Below are 11745 nucleotides of genomic sequence, written 5' to 3' on the forward strand. Positions count from 1 at the left end.
TGATACACTGTTCATTACGAGCCAGTTTTACAACAGGCCGTTAATGGGCCAAGAGTTACAAAGGTCCTCATATGGGCCGAAAGAAGTCATGGGCCACACATGGGCCGGAAGTTAAAACGGGCTGAATCATATTAGACGGCCCAGATGACGCTACTGGGCCTAATTTGAATAGGGCGTAACGGGCCCTCGGTTAGCGGGCTGTAAATCGGCTATATGCGAACATGTCATTAACAGGCTTTCCGTGGGCCGGCCCGCCACCTTTTGACCAAGTCAAACGGGCCGGCCTTTTCACAGGAATGGGCCTCTATTGGGCCGTGCCACGTGTCGACGTATCATAGGCGCCTTCTGTCCAATGAGTGGATGACATCTGTCCCAACGGTGAGCCGACACGTGTTTCGTCCAGCCAATGATGATTTTACACGTGGAAAATACCCATTGGTCGGGGCTGTTAACGGGTTATCGGATCCAAAACCCGACCCGATAGCTTAACGACGTTCCGTTACGGTGGATTCCACGTGTCGGTCACCCTTGACAAAAGCAGTTCTGTGACGCGTGATTTATCGTCATGGAAGTGGACACTTCCGTGATGATAATTTTGGTAATGTCATGGAACACTTCTACGACAGCACAGGTATGAATATCTTGATTCTGTCATTAATTTGTCATGGATGTACATGCATGACAAAAAACAAGATCTACTGTGACAAACACGTATCATCACGGAAGTGTATTTTTTTTGTAGTGATCCATGCTGCAACCCCCGTAAGTTCTTTGATAACCTTACTTTGCAAGTCCAAGGAGCATACTAAAACTCCCCCTTCTCCGCAAGGCTGGACGAAGAAAGCGGAACAGATTCACTGTCCGGATCCACTGCCTGAAGACCCAGCTATTCCTCTATTGACTAGGATACTGGCCCCGGCAGTCTACCAGGCACCGGAAAAGAATGCCAAGAAGAAGGGCAAGGAGGCCAAGAGTAGCCTCCGTCATAAAGGTGTTTCAAAAGTAGTGTCCGAAGACACCGACTCTCTCATCCCCTGACAAAGAGGAAGAGGAGGAGGAAGAGAGCAATCCCCCCTAAGGGGGAGAAGAAGAAAAGGGTGGCTTCCGCTGACCTACAGGCGGAAACGTCCAAGAAAGGGAGATCCTCCCTTAGGGATGACTCCGAGTCAGACGCGGACGAGTGGCAGCCCAGGCCGAAGCCCCTAGCCGGATCATAAGTACTAAAAGGTATACATATATCCAGCTTCTTTGCCTTTGTGGTTGTAATACGATTAAACTGTGTGCTGCAGCCCGGTTCATGTCCTCCCCCAGCGATCTTCGTCCTCTGGGAACTCGTTGGGTCCGAACATGATGGAGAGCGAGTCACCTCCACCAGCCTCCTCCCCCACTGCTGCGGATAACCCCGAGGTGTTGTCCCTAAGGACCTTTCCGGGATAGGGAGAGGTGCAGGAGGCTACTACGATGGTGCCAAAGGGCGATAGCCCTGTAGCCGAGAACATGGGGGAACCGACCCCCATGGAGACTGGAGACGGGGGCCATGTTCAATTTGACCCCCAACCAAATGTCATTCCGGAGACTCACACGGCTCCGGAGTCTGATGAGCAGCTTCCTTCGAAAGAAGGGGCGCGCCCACCCCACCGGCGACCTCTGTCAATGCAGAGGCGTCGGACACTATGGTGAGAGCGCTTTAGAGCGCCACCATTGTGGAAGAACATTGTACCCTTATGGGTACGTTGATTGAAAAGGTCCGGTCCGCAAAAAGAGGATTGAACGAAGCCTACACTAGCCTTTTAAGAGGCTTTTGAGGTATGTGCTTTACAATGCTTTTTAGCGGTATAAGAGGAATGCCTGTGTATAGATAGTAGCCCTTGAGAGTCTGTTCGGTGTTCGAAAAGAAAGACCGAACAGAGGATCTAATAATTCACATAGGAGGTTAACACACATATCTGTTTGAACAAATAGGCTGCGATGGAGGCATCATCTGCCCATGATGCCGAGGCGTCCGAGCTAAGCAAGAAGTTAGAGGAGAAGCAAGGTATGTGATACTGAAACACGTCTGAAATGATGTTAGCTCTCATGTGTTATCTGAATGAGTTTTCTAATTATGCTCATAGCTGACACGTCTGAGGTCGAGGCCCTCAAGAGCGCGTTGGCCGAAGCCAAGAAGGGGGCAGAGGAGAACGAGCCGCCCGCCTCAAACATGAAGCAAGGGTGGAGGAAATCCAGCAAGAGCTCACGGATGCGATAAACAAATATGAGTCCTTAGAGCGCAAGATTTCGGAACAAAATTCCGAACTTGCTAAGGCCCTCCAAAGTGCACAGGAGGCCCGGACTGAAGCCCAAAGTGTTGTCTGGGAGATCCAGGAGGCAAAGTAGATTGCAGCGGGTAAGCCTTTAACATGAAGAGCAAATTTGTGAGGAAAAGGTATATCTTGCTAACCCGGATTTGGAGTTCTCCAGGAGCGTTTGCGGACCTGTCCCAGAGTGTTGCTGATGCTGCGGAGTTCTTCCGGGTCGAAGAGGGGAGCTCAATGGAGAAGTTGTTCTGGTCATAGTACCTTGCGCTAGAGCATCCCATGCCCCTCAGCGACCAGCTGAAGCAGTTGTCCGAACTGCATAGGGTAGACGAATTGGCCATGAGGGATTTGATAATCCATCTTTGGCCCGCCGAACCCATGCCCAGTAGCTACTTCAGTCTCGTGAAGCGGCTGGTCAATGCCTGCCCTCGCCTTGATGCCGTGAAGTGGTCGGTCTGCATCGAAGGTGCGCGGATGGCCTTCTCCCGTGTAAAGGTGCAGTGGGTGAAGATGGATGCCATCAAGCTCGTAACTGAGGGACCGCCCGCAGGTAAAGAGCACCGCACGCCGGAGCAGTATTTCGATGATGTCCTGAAAGGATCTCGTATTGTAGAGGGCTAGTGTTCGAAGGACATCATTTTTGAATGAATGTATCTATGTTGTCCAATCATGTATTATGAAACAAGGCTTATGTATGATATGATGCTTGTTTTACTTTAAAATATCTCCTCCTGTGCGGCTATTTATGACATTTGAGAGGGCCAGTCGTCGGCTTACACCCCCACGTAGGTAGTACGGGGGTGTTCAGGATAACACTTAAACACACTTGACCCAACATCTTGGTCCGTGAAGGAGGTGTTAGTGTGGCGAACCAGGCAATCGGACTATGCGGCTTTATTGCTCTCACTTAGCCATAGGAGTTTTACAATGAGAGTGTGGGTGCAACCCCTAGTATTATTCGATTATCCGAACTTGGGTGTTGTGAATGCCCCGCCAGGTGGAGGCCGGCCTATCGCATAATGCGAAAAAATTGTAAGAGATTTATACTTAGACACCGAATAGCTGACTAGCTCTTGCCGCATCAATGACAGTCAGTTTTCGGCTTTCTCTACTGAGGTGTTTGTCCGGATGAACCGAAAACACAATCGCAGTAGTTCCTCCTTTACTACCTTAGCCGAACAAGCGGAACGTAAGGTAGTAACCACAGGAGCCAAGCAACCCAACTATTGACCAAAGACATGATTCAGAGCCGATGCATATAATGCTATATTCGGGACGCCGAATTGCACTGTGAAAGTGTTCGGACTTTGTTTTAGTACTTAAAAAATGTACGTGGCTTAATAGAGCCCCCGACGATTTGAGTCGTACCAAGGTGTACATTACAATCGGACAAAAACAAGGAAACACATATTAAGAGATAAGACAACACCGCATAGGTTGGGCTAGAAACTGTTTCCGTTATAGTCTGATTGATACGTCAAAACGCATTGGTACGAATAGTGCATTAAGCACCAAGGCTATTTTACATGCCGAACACAAGGGAAAGCTATGTATGTGTCTTGAAAATGAACGAGGTGATCTTTAAAGATCCTTTAGGTACTCTGCCATGCGTTTGTGCTGCTTTTCTCCTTTGTGTATTGTCCTTCGATAGGATCATCGACCGGTGTTTTCATAATAGGCCTCAAAAAGAGGCCTTGGTACTGTCGAAAAGGTGATGTTGGTTGTAAGGAACCTGGAAAAAGAAGAGAAAAAGGAAATATGAGTGTCCTGATAGGGTCTAGCCGTATTGCGGACCTTGTCTTTATTATGCCTCCATCCTTCCCCATGGTATTTTTAGTGCATAACTAGCAAAGTGGCCCGCTCTTCGTGCAGGCTAGTATTTAATATAGTTTGGTTGCAATAAGTTCATATTTACCAGTTCTTTGGGCTGGTCGTGAAGTGGTGATTTTAAGGATATAAGAGTTACCCCTTTAATGTTTTTGGGAAATATCTCGAGGCTATGTTGTTGATGAACTATTTTAGTGGTACGTGCTCGAATCCACCGGTTTGCCTAATGCGGCTACGGTGATTTGTACATGGTGTGTCCCTAGCTTGACAATCCCGTTGTGGCATATTAAAGTTTCCTATTTTTTGTATATAATATTTTCACAAGAAGTATCATATGCATGACATTTGAGTCAATACGTGTTATTTTGTAACAATTATATTTTTTGTTCATATCCCACTTAATTATATGTTAGCATGGATTTATTTTTAAACAAGCTTACATCACCGAAACTTACATAATATACGCTAAAAATACATATATGCACTATTATTTTTTCCTAGATGATGTACATTAATCATAGGTGTTTTTTATAATTCATACTTGATTATTTGTGCTGTTTGTAGTGAAATAATTTTTTCACTTGAAAGGTTAGTTTGGCTTTTAGCTAAACATGCTCACGTAGATACGGACAACGTTCAGGCATCTATCACACTCCACATTTTCACACAGAGGCTGGTCTTTCCTGATCCCTGTTGTACCATTTCTCCTTTCTTACTTTCTGCGTTGACTCCCGGGTTGCTGCCGGTGACTGATGTCCAGCTACTCATAGAGGAAAGACACCCTCCGTTTCTCCATTGACTTCCAAATTGATGTCGTCAGCTGATGTCTAGCTTCGCAAAGAGCAACGTCGGTGCTATCGCTGATTCTTTGTGGGATGGATCTCATCTCCTGTAGCCAGCTCGGATCTGGATTGAGTTCATCCCCCAGAAGACACATCCATATTAGTGAATCAAGGTCGGCCAACACTTCATCTTCGTCCTCCAGAGCGGCTGCTATCTTTCACCTGCAAGTCCAACGTTTTTCCCTTTCCTGTTCATGTCACATTTCCCCCTTCTTCTTATCCTTTTTTTGTGTTTGTACCATTGAACCGATGTGATTAAGGTAGTGAAAATATTAAATTGTTTATGCCTACCAACTTTATTTCTGCTTGGGATTGATATTGGCAGTTGCTCCCGTACCCCTATTCATATTCATGCTCTCAATTATGTAATGATCCTCAAATATCAGTTAATATTAAGTGTCGATGTTAGGTATGAATGAGTTGTTTCCATCAAATGCATATGCATGTTTCGATTACTTATGCATATCAGCAGACCATATCCATCCTGCCATATCATGTTAGCACTGATATGTTAGTTATTATTTTGAAGATAGTTTGTAGTACTCCCTATGTACAGGTGCTTAATTCACATTATGAAAACCAAATAATCCTAAACACTTAGGTGCGGTGCATTAACTATCCACCTCGTTCCTTTTTTTGCCTTGAAAACAGAAATCGGCCAATAGGACACGTGTGCCGTGTATGCATTCAATGACTTGAGATTACTTAGCATAACATGCGTCAATTCTGTGCATGCAATGGTACTAATTAGCAAATAAACATGAAGTTCTATCATGTTTTCCTACCTTGGTCGTGGTGCACAACCTATGATGACTAATGCACCGGTACCGAGGGAGTATACAAATTTTACATGTATTTATTCTCGTCTAATAAATGGTCAGTGTCAACATCTTATTGAAGAAGTACTATACAAAAGTTATTTTTTTCATGCTTTTAGAATATTTATTTATATACTATTACCCTTTGTCCATCCCTTAATTGCGACTCTTGAGAATGCTATGTATAGTTCTCCATGTGCAAACACATGTTTAGGCAGAGATAGGTCTAATTTTTTAATCTGCAGGTCTCACGTCCCATTGTGCATTTTTAGTCACCATACGATTGAACTAATAAATTAATTAAGTTAGTCTTTTAGTGAATAACGATCCACTTTATGTTTTTGTACCTCCATGTATGCTGGCTGCTGCTGATGTTCACTCAATTGACTGATGGCCAACTTACAAAATGATGATAGTAAGTTATGAAGGTCAAATACAAAGCCACAGTGTTAATTTTTTAATGATCCCTCCATTTTTTTCTGGTCTTGCGACCTGCATTGGCAGTGTTAGGCTCCCTTACACCTATTAATTTTCAAGAAACTCCCAAAGACATATTAAGATTTAATAACTGAATAAGAAAACATGTTTGATTGCATTATACATATAATATTTAAAAATGTCCAAATGCTCTCACTATTGGTTGCAGTATAAGAAAAGCTTCAGGACTCAGATATCACATAATATTGATTTTATGAATGTTTGATACCAATGGACTATTTCCACCAATTGTTACCCTGAGAGTTGTATAATAAGACAGACAGTGCTTTGCGAATGTCTGAAAGCAACGAACTATTTCAACCAATTATTAGTCTGGCAGTTCTATAATAAGACCGACAGTGCTGGTGCAGATACCCATTGCGACGGCTGCTACATGAGGTCGAGGACATAGGGGAGTAGTAGCTTTTCTGTATGTGAGATGTAGTAGCTTTTTCTTTTTTCTTTTGTTTTGACGGACTGTGATCTAGAACATGAGATGTGCTAGTTTTTTCCTTTTTTAGGACATCAGATCTAGTAGAATTTTTTTGTACGTGAATAGTAGCTTTTTTTATATTTTTGTTTGTTTTGGGAGACTGAGATCTAGAACATGAGGTGTGGTAGTTTATTATATTTTTTAGGACGTGACATCTAGTAGCTTTTTCTTTTAGTTTTTTTAAAGGGACTTGGAGATAGATATAAGATGTAAATTTTTTGTTTTTTAAAGGACTTGGAGATAGATATAAGGTGTGTATGTTTTTTTCAACAACACGTACATACCAAGGATAGTTGTAGTTTTTTATAGACGGACGGCTCTTTTTTTAACAGCACGTACATGCTAAGGTTGTATTTTTTTGGAGATGGAGCGCTCATTTTTTGGAACAACACGTACAGCTATTCTTTAAATGGACATGTAGAAAGATATAACGTGTGTACATTTTTTTTTCAACAACACGTACAGGCTTAGGATAGTTGTAGTTTTTTTTTTTAGATGGAGGGCTCTTAGATCTAATCCATTAAATTTTTTTAGATGTAGGGCTCTTAGATCTAATCCATTAATTACGACTTCTAAGTTATGGGTCCACCCAATCAACGATGAGATGTTTCTAACTATTGTGGTAATTTCTAGCTTATTTATCTTTTTTCTAATTAACCCGTCAAGCACTTTTTTTATATATAATAGATTATGTATGCGTGGTACACATGCCACAATTTGGTAGGGGCTGAGATGGAGGCCGAATTGCTAATCGAGCTCCTGACAAGCTGGACTGTCGTACTGTGGGGTAGTCCGGACTCGTTTGACGGTGTCCGGGGACTTGGTCGCCGATGTAATATTTGGCTTGATAAGGCCATCATGTACTTCCGCTGCCAGGGCCGCAGTGTGCTCCTCAGTACGGAGGGAGCGTTCCATGTTTCCATTGACTGCTATAACACCGCGTGGTCCGGGCATCTTAATTTTGAGTTAGGCATAATGTGGGACCGCGTTGAAGCGAGCGAACGCGGTTCGTCCGAGTAGTGCATGGTAGTCATTGCGGAAGGGGGGATGTCGAAGATCAAGTCTTCGCTGCGGAAGCTGTCCGGTGAACCAAAGACGACCTCCAATGTTATTGAGCCCATGCAGCGGGCCTCTAGACCAGGTATTACTCCTTTAAAGGTAGTTTTAGTGGGCTTGATTCTTGACGGATCAATACCCATCTTGCGGATTGTGTCCTGATAGAGTAGGTTAAGGCTACTACTGCCATCCATTAGGACTCGTGTAAGGTGGAATCCATTGATTATTGGATCGAGGACCAATGCGACCGAACCTCCGTGACGGATACTGGTCGGATGGTCCCTGCGATTGAAGGTGATCGGACATGCTGGCCATGGGTTGAATTTTGGGGCGACTGGCTCTATCGCATAGATGTCCCGTAGCGCGTGCTTGCGCTCCCTCTTGGGGATATGAGTGACGTATGTTTGTTGCGTCGGGGCCTTCCATTCCTATTTCAACTTCGGAAGTGCTAGGGTCGCTGGTACTGTTGCCTCTGCGGGCTAGCCAGCTATCTTCGCCCGCGCAAAAGAGGGTCATTAGTGTTGTAAGGTCTGCCATGGACTTCGGCTTTTCTTGGCCAAGGTGTCGGGTGAGCCATTCGTCGCGGATGGTGTGTTTAAAGGCCGCTAGGGCTTCGGCGTACGAACAGTCAACAATCTAGTTCTTTTTAATTAGGAACCTGGTCCAGAATTTCCTGGCCGACTCTCCGGGTTGTTGGACTATATGACTGAGGTCGTCGGCATCCGGAGGCCGGATATAAGTGCCTTGGAAGTTGTCTCTAAAGGCATCCTCCAAGTCTTCCCATCTTCCAATAGAGTTTTTTGGTAGGCTGTTTAACCAGCGCCGAGCTGGCCCACTACAAAAAAAATACACTTCCGTGATGATACGTGTTTGTCACAGTAGGTCACGTTTTCTTTCATGCATGTACATCCATGACAATTTTATGAAAGAATCAAGATAGTCATACATGTGCTATCGTAGAAGTGTTCCATGACATTACCAAAATTATCATCATGGAAGTGTCCACTTCCATGATGATAAATCGCGCATTACAGAAGTGCTTTCGTCAAGAGTGACCGACATGTGGCATCCACCATAACGAAACGCCGTTAAGCTATCGGGTCCGATTTTGGATCCGATAACCCGTTGATAGCCCGGACCAATGGGGATTTTCCACGTGTAAAATTCTGATTGGCTGACGGAAACACGTGTCTGCTCCGCGTTGGCACGGGTGTCACTCATCCAATGGGCGAGATGCGCCTATGATATGTTGACATGTGGACCGGCCCAAAAGTGGCCCATAAAGTTTAAATGGGCCGGCCCAACTAAAGGCCCGCAAGATTTTGCGGACCATAATGGGTCGGCCCAGCTAAAGGCCCACGAGATTTTGTGGACCATAATGGGCTGGCCTAGCTAAAGGCCCACAAGATTTTATGGGCCATAATGGGCCGGCCCAGGTAAAGGCCCACAAGATTTTTGTGGGCCATAATGGGCCGGCCCAGGTGAAGGCCCACAAGATTTTTGTGGACCATAATGGGCCGGCCCAGCTAAAGGCCCACAAGATTTCGCTGACATTAATGGGCCGGCCCAGCTGTAGGCCCACAAGATTTTGAGGACCCTAGTAGGCCGGCCCATTAACTGGCTACCATGTTTTGGGCCAAATGCTGACCCATATTTGATCAGGTCCATTAATGGCCTGCCACGTTCCGGGCCTAACAATGGCCCATATGAGATCCGACCCGTTAAAAGTCTACCACGTTCTGGGCCAAATTACGGCCCAGATCAGGTCCGGCCCTTTAAGAGGCTTTGTGCTAAATTATGGCCCATATCAGATTCAACCCTTCAACTGGACGCTATGCTTTTGGGCCCAGTTGCTAAAGGCCCATTTAGTAATTTGGTCTGCTATTAGTTTTGGCCTGTTAAGGGCCCGTTTAACATTTTGGCCATATATTAATTTTGGCTTGTTAAAATCCCGTCATATAGTTGGGCCTAACTACGGCCCGGTTTGCATCCGGCCCGCTCACAGCCGATAATCTGATCGGGCCAAACAAGGACCAAGACAATTTTGGCATGTTAAAAGCCCGTGATTTGATTGGCACAATCATGAGCCGGGGTCCATTTCGGGCTGCTGCCGGCCCGTGAGCTGTTCGGCACGTTTCAGGCCCAACCTACTTCTCAGCCTCCTAAAAGCCCATTGAATTTTCTTGCGAAAAGAGGGCCGACGGTTTACTCGGCCTATTAAAGGCCTGAATCTACTAGTGGGACAGTTTACATTTAGGCCTTCTAATGGACCAAGATGACGGGGCCCATGATGCGGATCATACATCGTGATTGCATGACGGACCGATTATGTACCATAATTTTACGGTTTGGCCGATTTACTGTGAAGACAGGATATATATACAATAAAATAACTGCAGCATCGTGAATAAGAAAAAACCTAGACTATACAATAAAGAAATTACGCCATATTACATCCACTAGGCATCAAAGTTCGCCACTATGAATATAAAGCACAAGCAGACAACAGATTACATACACGGGGCATCAAAGTTCGCCACCAGTGCAACTAAACACGCCAACAAAATAATATACAAAACCGACAACACTTTTATAGTGTTCAAGAAAGGTTAGCCCCGCTAGGGAGCTGCAGCGCAAGCAGCTGAGCAAGCTGATGAGACTGCGCTTGTTTAACACTTATATCCTCCTCACTCTGAAAGATAAACAAGCAGACAGATGACAGGTTTTGTACATAAAAGTACCAGTGCTGACAATTCATCACATTTCTTACTGACGAATAAAGTGACACAGTTTAAAATTGCATTGACACAACATGGTATTGTTCAGGTCAAGACATGGCAAGAAATGACATTGTGAAGGAGTTGGTAGCTTCACAACACCACTCGATTACAGATCAAGAACTCATAAGTATCAATGGTTAGTGTTCTGTCAATTTATCCCATTTTAGATTGGCAAATAAAGAGACGGTTTAAATAATAGTAGAATGATATGACATTGTTCATAGTTAAGACATTGCAGAATATGACATTGTGTTGTAGTGGGTAGGTTCACCACACCACTGGATTACAGATCAAGAACAGAAGCATACATGCAGTGCAAAAGAAGATCACTTGCTCTGTATAGTTTAATTTACATGGTATGAAGAAGGAACTTGGTTGTACAACTGAAAACTTAAATTGAGAAGGACAAACTTTTGTTTATGAACTACATAATAAACTTTAAACATGCAATTTAATGCAAACACCAAAAATAAACAGTTGTTGCAGTCATGCCTAACCAAATATACACAACAAAGTTTGAAGGCTTGAGAAGGACAAACTTACATTATTGGTGAAGGCAGGCTCTATAAAGCCCTTGTCCATGCTGATGGGGGGGGGGGAATTCAAGAAGTTTAACACGGAATCTTTTTCATAAGCATTGCCTTTATTCTACATTTTGTTAAGAGTAAATATAGATGTGACAATATAAGAAAAAATGGAGAATATTTAAGATAATATGAAGAGTGATGCTACATAACCAAGTAGCTATAAATGTAAGTACAATGATACAGGCAAAGGGTAAAACCAAGAGCAATGCAGAGCTAAACTTCTTCAATACCATCGATGTTATCCAACTTATGGTAAGAGCAAATATAGATCTTATGTGTATAAAATGGAGGGCTGATGTCTACTACACAACCTTCTTCTTGTAGACGTTGTTGGGCCTGCAAGTGCACAGGTTTGTAGGACAGTAGCAAATTTCCCTCAAGTGGATGACCTAAGGTTTATCAATCCGTAGGAGGCGTAGGATGAAGATGGTCTCTCTCAAGCAACCCTGCAACCAAATAACAAAGAGTCTCTTGTGTCCCAAACACACCCAATACAATGGCAAATTGTATAGGTGCACTAGTTCGGCGAAGAGATGAAGATACAAGTGCAAAATAGATAGTAGATAAA

Source organism: Triticum aestivum, chromosome 2B (assembly GCF_018294505.1).
Source record: "Triticum aestivum cultivar Chinese Spring chromosome 2B, IWGSC CS RefSeq v2.1, whole genome shotgun sequence".
Classification (NCBI taxonomy): domain Eukaryota; kingdom Viridiplantae; phylum Streptophyta; class Magnoliopsida; order Poales; family Poaceae; genus Triticum; species Triticum aestivum.